This window comes from Triticum aestivum, chromosome 5A (assembly GCF_018294505.1).
Source record: "Triticum aestivum cultivar Chinese Spring chromosome 5A, IWGSC CS RefSeq v2.1, whole genome shotgun sequence".
NCBI classification, from domain to species: Eukaryota; Viridiplantae; Streptophyta; class Magnoliopsida; order Poales; family Poaceae; genus Triticum; species Triticum aestivum.
In genome coordinates this window covers 579,330,476-579,354,267 of record NC_057806.1, presented here as the reverse complement: position 1 = coordinate 579,354,267, position 23,792 = coordinate 579,330,476, and the positions used below count along the sequence as shown (strand labels likewise).

Below are 23,792 nucleotides of genomic sequence, written 5' to 3'. Positions count from 1 at the left end.
GAGCTTCGGTGACTCCCTCTCAGGCAGCAGCTCCTCCAGCGGTGGCCGCGACCAGCCCCCGCACCATCGCGCCCGCCTGGGTGAAGGTAGCGGGTCAGCCCGTCGTCGCGCCCCGGCGAAGCGAGAGGAGGGATCCGCCTGAGCCCCAGGAGCAGCTCGAACCTTCGCTGTGGGTTGGTGCAGGGCGAATCGCACCCATTTTGTTTTCCTTCTTTTCCTGCGCAGAAAATAGAAGGTAGTATAGGGCCCCGCGGGGGCGTGTTAGAACTGCTGCTGTTAACCATCGTGTTGCTTCCGCTATTTCTGCGTTGTGTTCCCGCGCCGTGCACCCATGTGCGGGAATTATTTTAGCTCGGTGGGGCTTGACGCGGTCCTCGCCTCCCGAGGCCGTGGCTTCGCCGTGCGCTTTGTGCCCAGCAAGGATCAGTAGGAGGGGTAACTTTCGGTCTTGGTTGCGGGGGCGATCGGCCCAGGTCCTGCGCTCGTGTCGCGATGCCTGTGAGGCACAGACTGGGAGGGGTGCTCCCGCAGAGGGCTCAGACAGGAAAGCTCCAAACGATCGGGGCAAAAAACACTCGCGAGGGCGCCCGCGAACCTCCCTCGCGAGACTTGTGCGAGAGAAAACGAGGCAAGCGAGCGAAAAAGATAAAGAGTCACAAGCCAGGAACGTCAACAGCTTCAATAAAACTTCAAACGGGAATAAACAAGCCAACTGCAGAAAGCAAATGAAAAAGCCCCGTCCGGCATCTATTCTAGTCTTCGACGTCTTCTCACCAGCACGGAGCTAAGGGCTGCCACTGGGCGTGGGCGGGAGCCCCTGAGGCCCGAGGGCGGCACTCTGGAGACTCCGGGGCGTGTACAGCCCCACTCATTATTACGTGAGAGTGTCACGGGCGGCGAGCTTCACAGGCATTGGCCTTCTTCACAGGCACTGGGCCTTTCTTGAAATGCGGCAGCTTCACATGCATTTGCCTTCTTCACAGGCACTGGGCCTTTCCCAAAACACGGCAGCTTCACAGGCATTTGCCTTCTTCACAGGCATCGGGCCTTTCCCAAAACACGGCAGCTTCACAGGCATTTGCCTTCTTCACAGGCACCGGGCCTTTCCTAGGTGCTAGGCCTCTCTCAGGGATAGAACCTCCAGAGATGTTGAATGTTCCACGCGTTCTGGATGGGTACCCCCTCCGTGGTCTCCAAGCGCGCGAAGCCAAGCCTGGAGACATGAACAACCTTGAATGGGCCCTCCCACATGGGAGAGAGCTTGTGCAGCCCCTCCCTGGAGAGAACCTGTCTGAGTATGAGATCCCCTACCTCAAGAGTTTCGGGGCGGATGTTGTGGCAGTGGTATTGTCGCAGCGCCTGTTGATACATTGCTGCTCGTAGCGCGGCTTCTCGGCGGCGTTCCTCCCCCAACATGAGATCCATCCCCCACATGGCGTCCTACTGCATCTCGTCGAACGCCAGGACCCATGCGGAGCGACGTCTGACCTCGTGAGGGAGAACAGCCTTTGCTCCGTAGACGAGGAAGAACGGGGTCTCGCTAGTCAGCTTGGTCGTAGTTGTGCGGATTGACCACAGCACGGACTAGAGCTCGTCGTACTAGCCCCTGCCACAGGCCTCCAGCTTCTTCTTAAAGGTCCTGGCTTTGAGGCCCCTCAGGACCTCCGTGTTGGCTCACTCGGCCTGGCCGTTGCTCCGGGGGTGTGCTACCGAAGCGTAGCATATCTGCGTTCCAAGGTTAGCACAGTATGTTTTGAAGAGATTACTAGTGAATTGCGAACCATTGTCGGTGATGATGCGGTTGGGCACCCCAAATCGGCTCACGAGGCTCTTGATGAACTTGACCGTGGAGCCTGTCAGGATTGTGCGGACGACTTCCACCTCAGCCCACTTGGTGAACTTGTCCACAACAACGTAGAGGTAGTGATAGCCCCCTGGCGCCCGAGGAAACGGGCCCATAATGTCCACCCCCCAAACTGCGAACAGCCATGAGAGGGGTATAGTCTGTAGACCCCCCGCAGGCTGACGGATCTGCTTAGCGTGAAACTGGCAGGCCTCGCAAACTTCACCAGCTCAACAGCGTCGGCGAGCGCCATGGGCCAGTAGAATCCGCTACGGAACGCCTTGCTGACGAGGGTTCGTGACGACGAGTGGTGCCTGCAGTCTCCGCCGTGTATGTCCGCCAGTAGCTCCTTCCCTTGCTCTCGGGAGATGCAACGTAGGGACACGTCATTCAGTCGCCTCCTATAGAGCTCTCCATCCTTGATGCAATAAGATGTGGCCTGACGCGCCACACGCTCCGCTTCCTCCTCGTTCTCTGGCAGAGTCCCTTGCATCAGGTAGTTCTTGAGCTCCGGGATCCAACACCCTTCCTGAGGCTCTAACGCCAGGAGCAGGCATGCCCCTGAGGCCGGGCCGCAGACCGGGGCTCCTGGGGCAGGCGGCTGAGGGAGCTCCTCCCTTGGTTGCGCCGTGCTCGACAGTGACGGCGCCGCCGAGGGTTTGAAGAGCCGCTCCTCGAAGACGCCAGGCTCCTGAGGAAGCCACCGAGATGCCCTCTTGGCAATGTCATCAACTTCTTGATTGGTGCCCCGGGGCACGTGTTGCAACTCCAGCCCCCAGAACTGCTTCTCCATCTTGCGAACCTAAGCGAGGTAGGCTTCCATGTGCTCGTCCTTTGGCTCGTATATCTTGTTGGAGAAGTTGATAAGGAGCTGCGAATCGCCCTTGATGATGAGGCGCTTTACCCCTAAGGCAACCGCGGCCTTCAAGCCTGCTATTAGGCCTTCGTACTCCGCTATGTTGTTGGAGACCTTTTCTCCGTGCTGGAAGCAGAGTTGTACGGCGTAGTAGAGTTTGTCCTGGGTAGGGGATACGAGCACTGTGCCAGCTCCCGCACCGTGTCGGGAGAACGCCCCATCGAAGTACATGACCCAGCCGTCTAGTGCTTCACTTCCCGGGGAAAGTGATCGGTCTTCGCCTGCCTCGAGACCCGGCGCTTCTGCCCATTCTGCCACGAAATCCGCAAGTGCGGCTCCCTTGATGACTCTGGTCGTACTGAATTCTAGCTGAAATGCCTGTAGTTCAATGTTCCATTCAGCGACCCTCCCAGCTGAGTTGGGGCTCTTGAGTACTATTTCCAAGGGATATGCTGAGACGACTTTGATGGGATGGCCTTGGAAGTAGTGGCGCAGCTTGCGTGAGGCCACTAGTAGCGCGAGGAGGATTTTTTGAGGCATAGGGTATCGTGCCCTTGCGTCCCGTAGCACCGTGCTGACGAAGTACACGGGATGCTCGACGAGGTTGAGGGTGCTGGCGCAGCTTGCGTCCTCCATAGGTTGAGGCGTCTCTTGAGACGACGGAGCCCCCAGTGCTTGGTCGCCTGAAGTGGCCTCTCCTGCTTCGGGTGTGTTCTCCTGCTGCGGCTGTTCCCTTCCAGCTGTGGTTGCGGCCTTCGCGAGGCCCTCCCGGCTCTGCTTTGCTTCAGTTCGGACGGTCGATGTGGTCTTGGCACAGCGCTCCTCCCTGACCGCCACCAGGGCTGCGCTAGCGGAGTAGGGGGTGGCCGCAAGGTAGAGCACTAGGGGCTCCCGAGGACGCGGAGCTACCATCACTGGCGGGTTGGTAAGGTACCTCTTGAGGTCTTGGAATGCCTTGTCAGCCTCTTCAGTCCATTCGAAGGGGCCCTTTTTCTTCATTAGCTTGAAGAAGGGCAGCGCTCGTTCCCCCAGCTTGGAGATGAAGCGCCCCAGCGCAGTTACACGCCCGGTGAGCTTCTGCATTTCTCTGAGGGTCCTTGGCGGGCTCATGTCTTCGACTGCCTTGACCTTCTCCGGGTTGGCCTCGATGCCCCTGTGGGACACGAGGAAACCCAGGAGCTTGCCCGAGGGGACTCCAAACATGCACTTCTCCGGGTTGAGCCGTAGGTCCACTTCATTGAGGTTCGCAAAGGTTTCTTCCAGGTCCTGTATCAGGGTTCTTGCCTCACGAGACTTCACCACAATGTCATCGACGTAAGCTTCAGCGTTCCTCCCGAGCTGCCGGCCTAAGGCGATGTGCATCAGCTACTGAAAGGTCGCGCCTGCGTTGCGCAACCCAAATGGCATGCACGTATAGCGGTACACTCCACACGGGGTCAGGAAAGCCGTCTTCTCCACGTCTTCTACCGCCATCTTGATCTGGTGATAGCCCGAGAAGGCATCTAGGAAACACAATAGGTCACACTCTGCGGTGGAGTCGATTATCTGGTCAATGCGGGGGAGCGGAAATGGATCCTGCGGGCAGGCCTTGTTGAGGTTGGTGAAGTCGACACACATGCGCTCCTTTCCTCCCTTTTTTGGCACAACGACTGGATTAGCCAGAAAATCAGGGTAGCGGACCTCGCGGATAACTCCTGCCGCCTCTAGCTTTCCGGTCTCTTGAACGATGAAAGCCTGTTTCTCAGTGGACTGCCGCCTCGCCTTTTGCTTCACGGGGCGCACATTGGGGCACACGTTGAGGTGATGCTCAATCACTTTCCTTGGGACCCCTGCCAACTGATCAGGTTCCCATGTGAACACCTTCTTGTTTGCACGCAGGAACCTCACCAGGGCCTCCTCCTGCTCGGGCTCGAGGTTGGCCCCTATGGTGAAGGTGGCGCCAGTGGACCCGTCCTCGTCGACTGGTACCTGCTTGGTTTCTGCCTTGTCTTGGGTGAATAGCTGCTTCTTTTTAGCTGGTGCAGCCCCCTTTGGCTCAAGGGCGTCAGTGCTAGTGGGCTGTGCTACCGCGGCCGCCCTGAAAACAAGATGGAGCACCTGCAGCGCATCCCTTGTGTCTCCTGACACGGTGAGGACGCCGCTGCTCCTAGGCATCTTCATGAGGTTGTACGCCGGGTGAGTTGCTGCCAAGAACCGAGCCAAGGCCGGATAGCCGAGTATGGCGTTGTAGGGGAGACCAATGGGGGCGATGTCGAAGTCGATCAGCTCCGTGCGGAAGTTGTCACAGGTGCCGAAGGTCACTGGGAGGCGGATCTGTCCCAAGGAGGCGGTGGAACCGGCTCCGACGCCCGAGAAAGGCCTGATGGGTTGGAGCCGCTCCAGCGGCACGTGGAGGAGGCTGAAGGCCTCCACCGAGAGCACGTTGAGGTTGGCACCACCGTCGATGAGGGTCCTGGTGACGGCCACTTGGTAGATGGTGGGGGTGCACAACATCGGGAGCGTGCCCGAACCGATGGGGTTGAAGGGGTGGTCCTCCGAGTCGAAGGTTAGGTCGGCCTCGGGCGCCACCCAGCCCGGGGGGCTTCTCGACGCTTGGAGGCGGTGCTGATCCGGCGGGTGAACGGCTTGACGTGATGGCTCGAGGGTGGTGCCTGGGAGCCACCTAGGAGAGCTGTGACGACGGGCGGCGCTGGTGCGGCGAAACGGGCGAGGAAGAGGTCGCGCAGCTCCTCCCAGGAGGTGACAGAGGCCGTCGGCAGGTGGAGGAGCCACCCGCGCGGGACGCCGGTGAGGGCCATAGGTAACTAGTTGGCCATCACCCGGTCGTCACCCCCGGCTCTGAGGACGGCCTCCTCGTAGGCCAGCAGGAAAATCATCGGGTCCGTCACGCCGTTGTAGCGCAGCGGCATCTCGGGCTTGAACTTGTGCGGCCACTTCACCTGTCGCGAGGTGGGGGCCAAGGCCCGGAGCCCCCTGGCCCCAGTGCCGCCATCCGTTGCTGGAGTGGGCGGCACATTGTCCGCCATGAGGGCGGGATGCGATGTTGGGGGAGAGCGGGTCGTCAGGAGGGAGAACTCCGGTGCACCCCCTACCTGGCGCACCAAATGTCGGATTTTGGGTTCGGCAGACCCTTGAGGTTCGAACACTGGGGTGCGCGTGGAGATCTCTCCCCTACTGATCTACGTCCAATCTCCTCGCGTGATCTAAGCTGGAAACAACGAACAACACAAGGGACACGAGGTTTATATTGGTTCGGGCCACCGTTGTGGTGTAATGCCCTACTCCAGTGTGTGGTGTGGTGGATTGCCTCAGGGGCTGATGATGAATAGTACAAGGGAAGAACAGCCTCGCGAGAGGTGTTCTTGAGCTGGTGCGATGAACTGCTTGGATGAGTTCAGTCGCCTCCCTCTCTCTCTGCTAGGGCTCTATCAGATCTCTAGATGTCTAGGTGTGTCGATCCCTCCTACTCTGTGGTGGCTAGCTCTATTTATAGAGGCCCTGGGCCTCTCCCCAAATAATGAGCGGGAAGGGCGCCAACAATTGGCCATTTTGAAGGGGAACATCTAGTACAAGTTATCCTGATCAAAGGTGGTCTTCGGCTGCCAAAAGCACTGGTGGTGACGCCGTCTTGGGCTCCACGGTGACCTCTGTCCTGCTGCTCTATTGGTCTTGGTCTCGTTGCACCGGAATGGTAACCTTTGCCTGATGCCTTGGCCTGTGCTTGCCCCCTTTGCACCAAAGGGGGAACAAGGACACTACGCAGGCCGGCGCCCGTCTGGCGCCCGCCTGGTCTCGATCGTCATGGCTTGCATCACGGGCTCCTCGCGAGGTATCCCTGCCTTGATCTCTCCGCCTCCTCACGAGCCTGCCTGATGAGGCTGCTTCCGAGGAAGCTTTTTGTCGTCCGCCCGGCGAGGCTTGGCCCCTCGCGAGGGTCTTGAGCTTGAGCTGATGAAGATGGGCCGCGCTGGGCCCCCACTTGAGCCACACTGCAGGCCGCAGGCAGGCAAGTCTGGGGACCCCCGTTCCCAGAACGCCGACAATATCCCCTCTTCTTCTTCTTCTTCTTCTTCTTCTTCTTCTTCTTCTTCTTCTTCTTCTTTTCTTTTGCATCTTTCTTGCCTCCATTTGGTCTTTTTGGCCTTGAAGTAAGCAACCGAGTTTGATGTAGGGCTTCTCTTGCCACCATCACTTGATGCCTCCTCTTCATAATCATCCAAATCAATAGTTGCCTTGCTTTTCTTGCTCTCCTCTACTTCATCACGGGGCTTCCATTTCTCTTCATCCTTCAACACATTGTAGCAATGGGCAAACACGAATGGTCTCCCTTTCTTGACCTTCCCTTTTCTCGATCTTCTTCTCTTATCCTTGAAATAAGTTTTGTGCAATAGCGAGCTACAAAAAAGGTTAGCATTTCAAACAACAACAAAAAGCATGAACATGGAAGGAACAAGTTAGCATGAAAGAAATGGCTTACCCTATCTCTATCATTAGTGCCACTTGGGTTGATCGTATCAACCACCTTAAGTGTCGCCGCCCATCTTTGACAATCTTTGTTAATTGTCGACCACCGGGAGCGAAGAGATCTCTCCGTGCGGTGAATTCCACTCGTGTTGTGTACATAAAAGTTCTCCTTCATCCGGATCCAATATGCATCTCTACTTTGTTCCCCTCCAACGTTGGCATCCATAGACACTTGCAACCATGTATTGCATAGCAAGATGTCTTCCTCCATGGTGTAGTTGCCCGCTCTTCCTTTCGGTGCATCGACGATACCCTCACCATCCTCATCCACCTCAAGCTCATGATCATCTTCATGCACTTCATTGGTTTGAGACCAATGAGAATTGCTGGAGCCAACACCCATAGTTGACATATATGTCTCATCACTGAAACTACAAAGTATGTACAAGAAAACTAAGCTATCCATATGTATCCATTCATGTAAAAAAACAACAGCAAAAAAGGGGGGAAGAGATCATACCTTGTGCGCATCATCCGCCGGTGCAACAAGCGAGCTCGCCGGCGGTTCGGTCGGCGCCACATCCGCTGCACGCCCTGCAAGCTTCTTCTTCGGTCGCCTAGAAGAGTCGGCCGCCGCTTTGTTCTTCTTCCCGAACACCTTGCCCGCCTTCGCGGCCGCCGCATTTGGTTGCTTGGAGAGGGAGCCACGTGGCTTCACGGCGGGCGCCGGCGACGCCACCCGCCGAGGTCATCCGTAGCGCCATGAAAAGGCCGTGTGCGAGACCGGTGCTTAGAGGAGGGTCGGCGGCGAAACCGGAGCTCAACCCCAAGCTAGGGTTTGCGCCAGCGACGGAGGAATCGCGGGTGTAGGGAGGGGTTGGGGGGATGTCGGCGCGGCCTTCCATCGGTCCAATTTCGCCGGCAGCGGCGTGGGGCGGGGCGGCCGGAGAGGGTGGCGGCAGTGGGTCGCGGGCGCGAGTGTCCAGCGCGCAGGAGCTGGCGCACGAAATAAGTGGCACGCGATGCCGTTTTGCTCCACGCGCTGAATCAACTATATCGCGCGCGTGTTTTTTGCACGTGCGTTGGAGCGCCCGAAATGGCTGCACGCGCACAAAAAAGATGATTTTTCCAGCGCGGCGCTAAAATCGCACGCCTATTGGAGATGTTCTAAGGAAGCAAATGATTGCATAAGGTGGTAACATGGTTGTCTAGTTTGATAGGCCATTACAAATATTTCCCTAGTCCGCCCTTTATTTATACTAAATATTTTTACTTATTTTGTAAATCATTCTCACTTAATCTTAACTAGTTTGATTCTTAGAACCTTGATCGTGCAATCATGCGTGTTAGTTACTACTGTATGTAACAATATTATCCACATATTTGTGCTGTGTGTATATTCATACTCCTAATTTACTGTTATACAACTCAAACATGTATCTTTAGAAATACACCAATGCTAACATTGAACTCTATTTTGTAGTGAAAAATATGTTGTTGGTCTTTTTCAAATATTTTAGTTCCAAACGTTATGGTGGATTAAATTTTATCAAAATCCAACAAATGCGACAAAATCACATCCATTCATGTAGAGAATAATTTGCATCACTTAAATGCATTTCGTATCTTGTTGTGTTTATTTGAGCATCTACAAAATATCTTGTAATTGGTTCTACAATGTTTGGGTCAACAATTATGATATTTTGTCAAATAAGATTCCCTAGCTTAGTTTAAGTTAGCCAATAAAAATCTACTGTGTATGAGGTGTCAATAGGTGATTTGTCTGAGAAACCACTCCCCCCTATGCTAGCAATCATTGTCTTTGTAAACTTTTGTTGTCAAACCTTTCTTCTTACCTGAGTAGTGTAGATTGTGTAGTATGCACAACCAAACTGGAAAACCCAATAGCTTGATCTCCAACCAGCAAAAAGAAAAGAAAACGTCATGCAATGACAATTTGACACGGTCTTCCATCATGCAAGATAAAAGAAATGTTTGGAGTTTGAATCTTGAATTGCTAGCTTTATTTGATTCCTAGTTTCTTTCTTTTCTTCTAGAGCTTTATATGTTATGTAGTACAGATAAGGTGCAGTATAGAAAACAATATGATCGGTCGAATTATAAGATACAACATACTTTTTTGTGGAGTTTCTACACTTGCACATATGTTCAGCAATCACGAAAAATATAAATATAAACAGTAGGTATTGGTACTGATTTTCATAAGAAAGACATTCGCCTCTTCCTTGTGGCATTCCGAGAAGCTGGATCCTACTGCCCTCACGCTCTCATACACGGGCAGAACCACTCGGGCTTCACTGTTATTTTCCCTTTCGAAAGATTCCAGTTTTTACTTTGATTTTATCTACAAATTTATTTCGTTTTTTAATTATATTTCTTGTTTACTTTTAATTTTCGAAATTTGTTAAATGTTTCTATAATTCTTGAACATTTTTTATTCACAGAGATTTTTAAATTTTGGAACATTCTAATTTGGTGAACAATTTTTCATTGGGGAACCCTTCTAAGATTCGGGAACATTTAAAAAATAATAATTTTTTTAGAGAATACAGAACATTTTTTATTCCCAAAACATTTTTCAAATGTCTGAATGTATTTAAAAACCGATGAACATTTTCCAGATTAGTGAACAAAATTCGTGCTATTACTAATATTTATATCATTGTTTTAATTTGTGAACATTTATAAAATTTCACTAAAAACTAAAAAAGGAAAACATGAAAAGAAATGATAAAAGAAAATGAAAATAGAAAAAGAAACTACAAGAAAAAGAACGAAACCCAGCACCTAACCCCAGCTCTGGGCGTCCCAAAGGTGCATGTTTGGTTGACCCTCGCCATGGTGTATGTGGGGAACATGAGCAACAAAATAGAGGTTACCCCTTCGGGGGGACCTCCACGGGTCACTTTTGGTAGCCTTGGAGCCCGTCAAGTGATGTGTCTAGCTGTCGCCTGTTGGGTGCTTTCACTAATTTTTCTTATGCCTTTTCGGGTTTAAGATGGGGTTTTCGGGTTATTTTTTCTTTGCTGGTTTTCGCTTGGTTTTTCCTAGGTATTGAATGTTTTTTTTGTGAAACACAATACTTCTCGGAGAAAAAACTATGATTTCAGGAGAAGCATAAACTTGCTTCGTCTAGAAGCACATATTTACTTTGACGAGAAGCACAACTGTTCATCAAAAAAAAACATGCTTCCATGAGAAGCACATATTTGTTTCTCGTGTAAGAACATAATTGCTTCCGTGAGCCGTGCTTCTTGGAAAAAATACGTTTCCACAACACAGGTACATAATTGATATCTTGTGAAAACTTAGATTTTCTTTGGCGAGAAGAACAGTTGTGCTTTTAAGAAAAAAAAGAACGAAAAATTATGATTCCTTCTTGGAAAAAAATAGGTTGGCTTCTCGTGGAAACACATATTTGCTTCCGTGAGAAGCACACCACCGAAAATAAGGGAAATAACAAATGGTGCTTCCAAGAAAGTGAAAACCGCAACCGTGCTTATGACTCATTTTTTTCCGGTATTCTTTTTTCATGAACCGGTTTATTCCATTTTATTTTTTCTTGATTTTTTCCGGTTTTGTTTTTTATTTCCATCCTTTTTGTGATAAAGTTCGTCGAAACCTATTAAAATGGGACCTAGTTTTGAAAATCTTGACATGATGAGGGGAAAATAGCATTTCTGCAAAACAACCACTAGCCTATCCTTTTGGTATACAAGCATGTACAAGTAGGTCTATTATATCATTTCCGTATGACTTGCTAGTACATTCGATGAACTGACCTACACGGACACAACTCCATAAAAAAATTATTTGCTTTTCCACTGTATTTTGTCTGTATGCTAACTTTGTGTCACACAAGTGTAATATTTAAACTCTAAATCTACGATGTAATATTCATGACATGTGTTTTATTTTGATATTACATCATGTACTGTGTGCTAGCTATTAATTCAGTTACTAGCACAGTGAGCGCAGAGACTCGAAATCTTATCATGTTCGGTCGGATGCACGGTTCAAGAGATACAATATTTTATAAAAAATGAAACTACAGTAAAAAGAGAAACTCTCACATTACGACAAGTGTCATACATGAATTATGCCATTTGTCAAACCAGCGAAGGCGGGGGAATTACCCAGTTAAGGGATACTCCTTAACTAGTGGTTTTGCTTCTTAGGGTATTCCATAATTAAGGGTTGTTGCTTTAAATTGCCGCAGAAACGCACATAGGAGAGCGAGTGGACCAGGTAACTGGGCCTGCCCCTCGTACTGGACCTGGTTTTGGGAACGGTCAGAAAGGTTCTTGATAGGTTTTTGGTTATTATATTTTTTATTTTATTCTATTTTGCAGAATTTTATTACGTTTTTTTCCTTTTTCAAAATTTTAGTTCTTTTTGGGTAATTTTCAAAAAATATGTTTGGAACAAAAAATATTCAACCTTTTAAGAATTTTTTTTGTTTTAAAAAAATGTTCATGTTTTAATAAATCTTCACATACCAAATGTATTTACATTTTATAAAAGTTAAAAAATTCAAAAAAATCGGAAAAAAGTTTTTTTTTAAATGTCCTTTTTCCAAAATATGTTTGCATTTCGCAAAAAACATTATGTTTTCAAAAGAGTTCATTTTCTTAATTTTCCAAAAAATGTGTGCGTTTTAGTAAATTTTTAGTTTTTTTGAAAATATTCACATTTTTAAAAAATGCTTTTTAATAAATATCCTCAACTAATAATCACTTTTTCAAAATATTTGTTCCCACGTTTAAAAAAAGTCGAATGAAAAGGAACATTATAGGGCCCTAGCCGCTATTGTACCAGCTTGTTAGAGAAACCGTACTCGCTACATGGACCGGCCTTGTCAGGGGGCGCCCTGTGCAAAATTCCGCCAATTTGATGCGGAACGTGTCGTATTTTGAAAAAAATGACATATGGTTCTATTCGGCGTCCACCGCCTCAATTCCTTGGCATGACCCACTCCTCCATGGATCTCATAGTTTGGGCCCTTCCAAAAATCAATTTTTTTGGTTGGTTGGCATTGCAAGATTAGACTTGGAACGCCTATCAGTTTGAAAGACGTGGGTGAACAAATTGTGGACTTTATCCTCTTTGTAAAAGGGAGCAAGAAATTGGAGCTCATCTATCCTTCAAGTGTGCTACACCCTTGGACTTTGGAGATTGATCATCGAGAAGCTAGGCCTTGTACACATGAATACATCCACTTGGCATTTGGACGGCTCCTTTAAGGATTGGTGGGACAAGAGAACAGCCATGCAAAACCCGAACAGTCGAGCCATGACCTTCCTCACCACACTTGTCTCTTGGAAAATATGGACGAGAGAAACTTACACGTCTTTCGGCAAAAGTGTGCCCTGCCACCGATCTTGCTGAACATCATCTTTGACGAGGTGAAACTATGAGTCACCGCGGGTTCTAAAATCTAGGCCAAGTTATATTGCGCGAGTAATCGTCATGTTATGTTTTAAGAGACATTTGTAAAACTCTATGCTCTTCTTGATTAATAGATAAGGCAAAGCCATCGCTATAGAATAAAGATAAATGAAGGGAGGAACTCCAACGTCGATGCACATAGCCATGTTAAGTTGGCTCTTTCTTATTCTATTTTTTTTTTAGGTGAAGTTGGCTGTTTCTTATAATTAAGTCTACTCTTCATGTTTAGTGGTTGCTGCAGCAACCTAGCCCAGTCCAAGATCATCAAGTACTCCCTCCGCCCCTAATTACTTGTCACGAAAATGAATAGAAACGGATATATCTAGAACTAAAATACGTCTAGATACATCTATTTTTGGGACAAGTATTTCCGGACGAAGGGAGTACTACACAACCTCCAGAAACATATGATTCAGTTGCTCTTTAAGAATAGCTAGTTTTCCTTGAGGCTGCCTGCCGCGTGCAGCACCATGGTCTCGATCGTGATCCCCGGACCGAACGCCATCATCACACCCCACTCGGCCACCTCTTCTCCCGTTGCCCTACGCCGGCGCAGCTCATCGAGCACGAAGAGCACCGTGGCGCCACTCATGTTCCCGTACTCTCTCAGCACCCGTCGGCTCGCGGCCAGCTTCTCGACGCCCAGCCCGAGCAGTTGCTCAACGTGGTCCAAAATCGCACGGCCACCAGGGTGGATCGCCCAGAAGAGATCATTCCACTCAGCACTGATCCCAATAGATTCGAACGTGTCGATCAGACAGCGCTCGATGTTGCTCTTCAGCAGCTTCGGCACCCGGATGGAGACGTGGAAGTCGAGGCCGCCTTTCATGAGCCGCGTGGTGATCTCATTCTCGGTCTCCGGTATCGTCGTCTGCGTGGCGAAGGCCATCTCGAACAGCGGGCGCTCAATGCAGTCGACGGGGTCGGCGCCGACGATGACGGCGCCCGCGCCGTCGCCGAATACGCCGTTGCCCAGGATGGTGTCGAGGCGACCCTCCTGGGGCCCGTAGAACCCGATGAGGGTGAGCTCGGAGCAGGCCACGAGGACGCGCGCGCCGCGGTTGTTCTCGGCGAGCTCCTTGGCGAGCTGCAGCGCCCTGCCGCCACCGGAGCAGCCGTTGAGGCTGAGGATGGTGCGGGACACGGTGGGGCGGAGGCCGAGCAGCGACGCCAGGCGGAGGTCGGCGCTGGGGGCCTTCCTGCCGGAGTAGGTGCTGAAGACGAGGTGCGTGACGTCGGCGGCCGGGCGCCCCCGCTCGGCGATGGCCCTGGCCGCGGCGGACGCGGCGAGCTCGGGCACCGCGGCCGAGGCCATGTCAATCCGCGCGTCGAGGGTCGGCAGCGCGCGGTCGCTGAAGTCCGGGTGCGCGCCGAGGAGCTCCTCGTCGAGGTGCACGTAGCGCCTCTCGATGCCCGAATTCTTACCTGGACAGGAGAACATTTTACATAGTAGCTCATCGCAAATATGCATGCATTTGGAAATCGGATTTGCTATTTCACATCTAGACGTGAAATAGCTATCTCACATCTAAGTTCAGAGCCATTGAATCTTGTATGTCTTTAAGATTCGCGCAAACTTGTTTTTTTGTCCCGCTGGTGCGTTCGCTCGTGGCTGTTGTCTGTCGCGCGGCCTGTTTTCAGGTCGATACTAGTAGCGGACCGGGTCGTTGTCGCGATAGTTGGGTTGGGCGGCCCATTTTCTCCCTCTGACTGCAGTTTTGGAGAGAGGGGCGACCATCCATTTTCCCCTGGCATTCATGTCGCCCGTTCCCCATTCCTCTTCGACAGGCGCTCCTCCCAGCGGCGGCGATTTCTGGAGAGTGAGAAGGGAGAGAAACGCCATTGGAGTGAGTTTTTTGCCCAGTTATTGTTTCTGTCCGGTTATTGTCCTTGCTCACAGATTAGCACCATCCCTCTTCTTTTTGTTTGTGTATCATCAATCTAGGGTTTGTGCCTCAATCGACTCTAATGTGGGCAGGGTTCCTCACAGATTAGCACCATCCCTATATTTGTTTATGTATTCATCTATCTAAGGTTCGTTCCCTCAAATACATCCAAATGTGGGGAGGGGGGAGTTCAAGTAGGTAAATTATTCAGTGTGGTCGCTGGGTAGTGTGCAGAGATTCAGTATATGCCATTTTTTTGTTTGTGTGTTTTAGTGTTAGGGGTTTAAACGATATGCAGTTTTTTTTATCTCCTGGTAGAATTCATTTCTTGTATGAATCAAGGTTGATTTGTTTTTCAGTCTAGATCCATGCTGTTCTATTTTTTCATGTCAGTATAACTTTTGTTAATGCTTGTCCAGTATCATAATTTGTACATGTGCCTTTTCTTATTTGTCTTAGTGAGCATTCCGATTACTTGTGTCAGGGTAAAATCAACTTTGCTAACAGTCTGCACTAAATCAACTTTGTTTTGTTGCAGCAATAGGAGTAGAAATTGTTGTGAGATAGTGGTAAGTTGTTTTTTAATGTGTTTGTGGACGCACGCAGAGGCAGGCTGACACCGGCAGTGGGCACATTTTGGTGGTTTCCCTAATCTGTTATCTAATTAATCCACAAAAAATATCAGTTTGTTAGATTGAAATCAACCCTATTAGTGGTGCATTATGATGCACGGGAGTGGTGTGTCTTGCCCAGCTTTGTGTGCATAGAATACAAAACTGCTTGCTATTTCAAGTGTCTCTGGATCTGATATGGCCAAAACAAGCAAGTGCCGAACTTCTGTGCTAGAATATAAACGTGTCCGGACTATCTAGTTTCTAGTTGTATCTTTGAAGATTAGTTACTTGTTTTTGGCACGTCTTTGTGATGAGGAAAGGTTGTGCCTGAAAATCAATTATCTAGCAGACTAGCACCATGGTTCTGCTCTGAAGACTGGAACAAGGGGGGAAATAGATGAGTATATGTATGTGTTGATGTAAGGTTCAGTGTAGCGTGTTGTTGTAGTCCATGGACTTTTAAGTGTAGTTGTATGATGTAGTTCTAGCAGGCTTTTTGTTGATAGTATAGCTATTCATGGGAAGTTTCAGTGTGTAATATTTTTGTACCAAAAACATGTTTTTTGTAGTTCATGCCATGAGACTTTCTTTTTGTTGTGCGTGAGCTTCTTGCTTTGCTGCAATCTTTCTTCCATAGTAGGAGTCTAACTTGATTATCTGTCAGATTAGCTTCAGTTTTGAAATTAAGCAATTCGCTTAGCTGACAGTGTTGCCATAGTCTTTAAGTGTTCAACCAGCAATCTTTTATGTTTGTTTTGATGTATGATCTTGATGGTTTTTGCCGTCCATGCTTCAATTAGAAATGGTTCTCCTTTTACTTTCATGTAGTTTTTTTTAATTTGTTCATTTTTTTCTTACCTTTTTGGAATAGGTTCAGTGTAGTTGTTGATATAGTTCTAGCAGGTTTTTTTTGCTGATAGTATAGTTCTTGTTCATGGAATTTCAGTGTAGTAATCTGTACAAAAGCATGTTGTAATTCTCATAGTTGGTGCTTGAATCCACTATAAAATTTAGCTTTTTTTATGCTAGGGGATGTTAGCATACCCCAGGAGTGGAAGATTTCTATGTTTATTTGTCAAAGCTCTATCAGGATGCCACTTATTCTTTTCTTATTTTTTTTCTTGCTTGAACCAGGATGCTTTGCCCAGATTGCTCTTCACACTGTCAGAGTGCAAATGGCCGAAGCTTCAGCTTGCATCTTCATGATGCCGATGAAACCTTTGTGGTAAAGTTTTTGCCATATATTTTTCTCCTATTCACCCCTTAGTGTTATAATCCTTCTTTGTTTGTTTGATTTCTTTTCTTATTTCTTGAATGAAGGTGATTTGTCTACTCTGTCCATTTTTTGTTTGTCTTTTTTCTGTAACGTATTAAGCATGTTCCTTCAATTACATAGGGGTACAAAAATCTTGAAAAACGGCAAACCAGTGTTCTATTTTGTGCTTAAATAAGTTCTTAAAAATACTTTCTCGATTTTTTGGGACTAAGTGATTAGAAAAATGTATTAAGGTTTTTGTGTATATATTTTTTTGTCCCTCAGTTGTAAGTCAACACTGGTAACAAGGTTTTTCTTGTAGTTGTATAGTCGCCCTGTTGCAAGTCAAGACTCGAATCACAACTAGGGGGCTGTTTTGTAATTTTTGTTTTTTTGCCCCAGTTGCAAGTCGAGCCCTAACTCGCAACTTGGGGGGAGAGGGAGGGGGTGCCGTCTAGTTTCATGTCAATCCTCGACTGGCAACTAGGGGCTTCTTTATCTTTGTAGTTCTAGGTTGCCCCAGTTGTACTTTGTAGGTTTGCCCCAGTTGCATGTCGACCCCTAACTCGCAACTCAAAATTCCTAGTTGCAAGTCAAGCATAGACTCGCAACTGAGGGCTTCTTTTTCTTTTGTAGTCGTAGGTTGCCCCTAGTCGCAAGTTGACCCCGGACTCGCAACTCGAGGTCCCTAGTTGCAAGTCAACCCCTAGACTCGCAAGTGGGGGCTTCCTTTTCTTTTTGTAGTTGTAGGTTGCCCTAGTTGCAAGTCGACCATAACTCGCTACTCAGGAGGGAGGGGGGAAGGCTCTAGTTGCAAGTCAACCCTTGACTAGCAACTTGGACCTAGCTTTTTGTAGTTGTAGTTTGCCCCTAGTCGCAAGTTGATCTGGAACTCGCAACTCAAGGTCCTAGTCGCAAGTCAACACTCGGCACGCAACTCAAGGCCCTAGTTGCAAGTCAACACTCGGCTCGCAACTGGGGGCTTTCTTGTAACTGTAGGTTCACCCAGTTACAAGTCAACCCTTGACTCACAACTAGGGGTGTTTTGTTTATTCTTCTTGTTTCATGGTAGTTGCAATTAGACCCTCGACCTGCAACTAGGTGTTTCTGTCGGTCTAGTTGCAAGTCCACCCTGGACTCGCAACTCGGGGGTGTCGTTTTAATAGTTGCCCTAGTTACAAGTCCACCCTCGGCTTGCAACTCAAGGGGGTGTTGTCTTTTGTTTTTGTTTCATGGTAGTTGCAATTAGACCCTCGACCTGCAACTAGGGGTTTCTATCGGCCCAGTTGCAAGTCCACCCTCGATTCGCAACTCGGAGGGTGTTGTTTTGGTTTTCACCCAAGTTGCAAGGCCACGCCAACTTGCAACTCGAGGGATGTAGTTTTGTAATTGCCCCAATTGCAAGTCAATGATGTACTCGCAACTCGGGGATGTAGTTTTTTAGTTGCCCAAATTGCAAGCCCACCCTCAACTCGCAACTCGAGGGATGTTGTCTTTTGTTCTTGTTTCATGGTAGTTGCAATTAGACCCTTGACCTGCAAACCCTTGACCTGCAACTAGGGTTTTTTGTCGGCCCAGTTGCAAGTCCACCTTCGACTCGCAACTTGGAGGAGGGGTGTTGTTTGTATTCAACCCAGTTGCAAGTCAACCATGTACTCGCAACTCGGGGATGTAGTTTTCTAATTAGCCTAGTTGCAAGTCCGCTGCCGACTCGCAACTCGAGGGATGTAGTTTGTAATCACCTAGTTGCAAGTCCACCACCGACTCGCAACTCGAGGGATGTAGTTTTTAATCGCCTCAGTTGCAAGTCCACCCCCGACTCGCAACTCGGGGGGGGGGGGTGTTTTTTTGGTTTTCACTCCAGTTGCAAGTCCACCCCAACTTGCAACTCGAGGGATGTACTTTGTAATCGCCCTAGTTGCAAGTCAATAATATACTCGCAATTCGGGGATATAGTATTGTAGTTGCCCTAGTTGCAAGTCCACCCTCGACTCGCATCTCGGGGGTGTAATTTTGTAGTTCCCTAGTTGCAAGTCCACCCTTGACTCGCAACTCGAGGGTGTAGTTTTGTTGTTGCAGGTCCACCCTCGACTCGCAACTCGAGGGTGTAGTTTTGTTGTTGCAAGTCCACCCTCGACTCGCAACTCGAGGGTGTTGTCTTTTTTTTCATGTTTCATGGTAGTTGCAATTAGGCCCTCAACCTGCAACTAGGGGTTTCTGTCGGCCCAGTTGCAAGTCCACCCTCGACTAGCAACTCGGAGGGGGGTGTTTGTTTTCACCCCAGTTGCAAGTCCACCCCCGAGTTGCAACTCGAGGGATGTAGTTTGTACTCACCCCAGTTGCAAGTCAACCATGTACTCGCAACTAGGGGATGTAGTTTTGTAGTTGCCCTAGTTGGAAGTTCACCCTCTACTCGCAACTCGAGGGAATGTGGTTTTGTATTCACCCCAGTTGCAAGTCCACCTCCAACTCACAACTCGAGGGATGTAGTTTGTAATCGCCCCAGTTGAAAGTCAACCATGTGCTCGCAACTTGGGGATGTAGTTTTGTAGTTTCCCTAGTTGCAAGTCCACCCTGACTCGCAACTCGATGGATGTAGTTTGTAATCGCCCAAGTTGCAAGTCAACCATGTTCTAGCAACCCGGCGATGTAGTTTTCTAGTTGCACCTAGTTGCAAGTCCAGCCTCCACTCGCAACTCGAGGGGTGTTGTTTTCTATTGTTGTTTCATGGTAGTTACAGTTAGGCCCTCGACCTGCAACTAGGGGTTTTTGTCGGCCCAATTGCAAGTCCACCCCCGACTCGCTACTTGGGGGGGTGTTGTTTTGTTTTCAACCCTTGTTGCAAGTCCACCCCTGACTTTGCAACTCAAGGGATATAGTTTGTAATTGCAGTTGCAAGTAAACCATGTACTCGCAACTCGGGGATGTAGTTTTGTACTTGCCCTAGTTGCGAGTCCACCCTCGACTAACAACTCGGAGGGGGGGATGTTGTTTTTTGTTCTTGTTTCATAATAGTTGCAATTAGACCATCGACCTGCAACTAGGGGTTTCTGTCGACCCAGTTGCAAGTCCACCCTCGACTCGCAACTCGAGGGGATGTAGTTTGTATTGACCCCAGTTGCAAGTCCACCCCCGAGTCACAACTCGAGGAATGTAGTTTGTAATCGCCCTAGTTGCAAGTCAACCATGTGCTCGCAACTCGGGGATGCAGTTTTGTAGTTGTCCTAGTTGCAAGTCCACCATCGTCTTGCAATTGTCGCCCGATAGGTTTCCTTTTTCATTCCACTTGCAAGTGAACCCTCGACTTTGCAATTGGGTCTATTTTATTTGATGACACTTGCAAGCCGGCCCTCGACTTGCATCCGTGTTCTTTCTTTTATTCCACTTGTTAGTGAACCCTCAACTCGCAATTGTGCGCCCGTAGTTTTTATTTCATGCCACTTGCAAGCCGAACCTTCGACTTTGCAATCGGGTTCCTTGTTTTGGTGCCACTTGCAAGTCAACTCTTGACTTGCACTGGGGTCTTTTGTTTGACGCCACTTTTGCAAGCGGTGTTTTGCGTGTAGTTGTATCTACTAAAGATTGTTTTACCAATATACATGCAAGTCGGGTCTTTGATTGTTGCAATTGGGGTAGTAGAACTTTCTTCATAACTATAGGCAACCTGTATTTTTGCAATCTCGACAAGGTTTTTTTGCATACAATTGAGCTACAAGTTTTTTTTGCATACAATTGAGCTACAAGTTTTTTTGCAGGTTATCTGTTGACTCACAAATAGGTAGCCTTTTTCTGTACTGTTAGAATGTAGGTAACTCTAAAGGTTTCTTTTTATTGAAATGTCAAATATGATTTTTAACTTAACAACCTACCACTTTTTATGGTGCAGCTGCATGTTTTTTTTTCATTTACAGGGGTGTTTCTGCATGTTTTCCAAAAGAAGAGTACAGGATCTTTTTTTCCCTCCAAATATCCACCTATCGTTATTTGTGTGGCTCTGCTATGTTTTTCGCCTGCACCGTTTGAATCGGTGGGGGAGAGAGACAGAAGGGAGCAAAGAAGAGGGTGAGAAGCTCCAAGACGATGGCATGTGACGTCGCCGCCGCCGAGATCCGTGGCATCGGGAGCATCCCCGAAGACTTCACGTCCGCCGTTCCCACGGTGGTCGTCCAGCCCTGCGCGCCCGACGAGCACCGCGGCATCCGCATCTTCACCGAGCAGTCTGCGACCGACGAGCCTCCTGCTATGGGCGCCGCTCCCGAGCTCTGCGCCGGACGCTCCGGTCAAGGTAATAAGCTACCTTACGAGGCTCCTCTCCCCCCCCCCCCCTCGTTCGCCTACGTAGCTTAATTTTGCCTGTTGCCATTTCCTCAGCTGTGTTTACGAGGAGTCAGGAGCAAAAATTGTTTTGTTGTTGGATAGATCTCTGTTCACGTCATCTGTAGGAAACCACCCAGTTGTTTTGCAAGTTGGTTGTATAGGGGTGGGGTAGGGGATAGTCGAGGGGGAGCCATGGAGCTTCGGCTACAGGAGGTTGTTGCCTCAGCCAACAATGAATGGCAGGAGCCATATACATCGATTTTTGTTTTTGATGTTTTGTCTGGAGTCAGCAACGAACAAATTATACTCTGTGTTGAAGCTAGCTTCTACACTGATGAATTCAGCTTAGCTTCTGGTAGTTGTTTTTCATCTGCCCATTATTGTGCTGGGGGGAGGGGGTGGGAGGGGTGCTAGTTGATGACAATGAGGTTATGCAAGCTGTTTTGATTTGATCTGTAAGTTTTCAGACTTGAAACTGTAAATTAAGTTATTGTTCACATCTCCAGGGTATAAAAACAGAATTCAGAGTGTTTACAGAAATGCAAAATCCAACACTCTGAGTTCAGAGTGTTTTCCAGAGCATACCACACATTCTGAATCTGTTTGTTTTCAGAATGTGGGATTCAGGATGTTTAATTTTTCATTTTCGATCTGCAAGTTTAGATTGTGGGATTCAGAATGTTAGCACACATCTTTTAGTTGGATTCAGAATGTGGGGGATTTCCAGGATGTTTATTTTTCAGAGAGATCATACATTTTTGATTATGTAAGTTCAGTGATTGAGATTGTTGGATTTAGGCTTTTTTTTTTCATTTTTCGGTCTCTATGTTCAGTGATTAACATGTGTATTTGTGTCGTGCATGAGAGGGCGATGTGTCCTCAAGGTTTTTGTTTCCCAGTAGTAGTGTAGCTTTTAGTAGAGCGACACATTCTCAAACTTTTTGATAACTAATTTCAGTGAGACAAAAGCAAGGTTTTTCTATATTTAATGGTTAATGTTTTCTCCCTGCCCCAGAGAATTGTCTAAATGTGCAAAATGCGTATGAAAAATGCCTGAATATGCATATAGCCTCAAGTTGACTGAACAAAGCAAAGTATCAAAAATGTCTATAAGAATGTTTATAATGTACACAATAGCTTTTCGACGTAGACTCGATGGTTTTTGCAAGTTGTCCTTTCATGTTTTTTTCAATGTACACAATAGCTTTTCGACGTAGACTCAGTGGTTTTTCCTGTGCTTATGTTTGGTTTATGATTTTCATTTTCCCCTATCACTGCAAAAGATTTACCTTTTTTGGTGGTGCTCATGTTTTTCACGCAAATGTTTGTGTCTTTTTTTAAACAGAAGCTTGCAAGCAAAGATACAAATTCTGACCAGTTGGAGTTGAACAACAATAATCAACGACATGACTCAGGAAATGACAGTATGACTGACCAGTAGGAGCAAACATCTCATGGCATTTGTTCATAAGCTATGCAAACTATAGTTGATCATCAGACGGCAAATGTTTGTGTCTTTTTTTAAACAGAAGCTTGCAAGCAAAGATACAAATTCTGACCAGTTGGAGTTGAACAACAATAATCAACGACATGACTCAGGAAATGACAGTATGACTGACCAGTAGGAGCAAACATCTCATGGCATTTGTTCATAAGCTATGCAAACTATAGTTGATCATCAGACGGCATGTTCTAAACTACAGGAAGCTACTTTTTTTCCTTTTTGTGTTTGTTCTCCTTTTTGTTGTATTTTATTTTTCTCTTTTTTAATTTTCATAAGTTGAATTCTCTGACAGAAACTTCATTTATTTGTACAGTTGGAAAAAAAACAAGAGTGGAAGCACGAAAGGAGTGTTTTGAAAGAGCAAATGAACAAGGCACTTGTTGACAAACAAGTCTACTTTAATTGTTATTTTTCTACTAATAAGGCCCAGGTCTGCGTACACATGTGTCCCTTTTCGTCTCAAACAAATAAGAACAAACAGACAAACAAAAAAGCCTAACAAAAACAAGGGCAGGTGGCGGAGGTTGTTGGGCTGGAAGGGCTGCCCAGACAACAAACAAACTGGTTGACTTGGGGGTGATCAGGGAGCAATCAGGCGTATTGTTTGTCAGGAGTGGGGACAGATTAGAGGATGATGTCAGCTTATTATCTCACATCTAGATGTGACATAGATAGACCCTTTGGAAATTGGAAACGTACGCCGATTACTAGGTTAGGTTTACGCTGCAGGTGCAGGGCATGCATTGTCTTACAGATTCTCTTGAGCTTGTCCTTGAGGTCGGCGTGGTGCTCGCTGTTGGTGACGCGGAAGTACTAGTCGGCGTAGTCGTTCTGGAGCATGCAGCTCGCCGGGTTCGCTGTGCCGATTGCAAGCACGGCCGCCGGGCCGTCCGAGCGCTGCGCGTGATGGATCTGCTGGACTGTTGCCATGGACATACGTACGTCGATCGCTAAACGCGGAGTACTACGGCTAGTTAGCTGTCTCGTTGGCTTTCTAGACTTGCTTATTGTTTATTGAAGGATCCATCACAGGTCTTATATAAGACAACAGGCAGTGATTATCAAGTTGCAACATTGAATTAATCAAATTGACCAACATGTGAAGCAACAAGAAGAAAAAAAGTTCCGGTCTTAATGGTTGCGAGACCGGTGGCCACCTTCTCTCCATTTGTGCAATCGCACCACAGAACTTCGTGAGGGAGTTGGAGATGGTGTACCATCAATGGGCTAGTGACTTCACATTGCGATCATAGATCACATGCAAGTCGTAGGGCGCGAAATGCTTTTGCTCGGGAATGAATCATGCATGTTTTGTCAAAAAGGTTGAACCCCCTTGTCTCATAACTACAAAGTCTGCATATACGACCTTTCAAGCATCGCGCAACAACTCATCCTTCATCATTGAGTACCCCGTCATAGTGCTTATTTTAGGAACAAGAAAAAGTTCAACAAAAAAACTCGATGGCATTTGTCTGAATACCTGTCGGGTGTACTGTCTGCTATGGACGGCGTCAGTATGGGGGTGAAGGGTACCTGGCTACGGACGAAGCCTAGGTGGACAGCGGTGTTGTCCAGGGCGGGCGG

At 48.0% G+C, this 23,792-nt stretch overlaps 1 long non-coding RNA gene and 1 pseudogene across 1 annotated transcript; one reads left to right on the top strand and one right to left on the bottom strand.

Annotated features, from left to right (window-relative positions):
* Positions 1-13,065: 13,065 nt before the first annotated feature.
* LOC123104954 (bisdemethoxycurcumin synthase-like) lies at positions 13,066-23,138 on the bottom strand (annotated as a pseudogene).
* On the top strand, positions 14,345-22,573 carry LOC123104955 (uncharacterized). The gene is made up of 5 exons (XR_006450614.1): positions 14,345-14,479; positions 16,267-16,357; positions 20,143-20,191; positions 20,274-20,672; positions 22,050-22,573. It is a non-coding gene; the product is annotated as an uncharacterized lncRNA (long non-coding RNA).
* Positions 23,139-23,792: the final 654 nt, after the last annotated feature.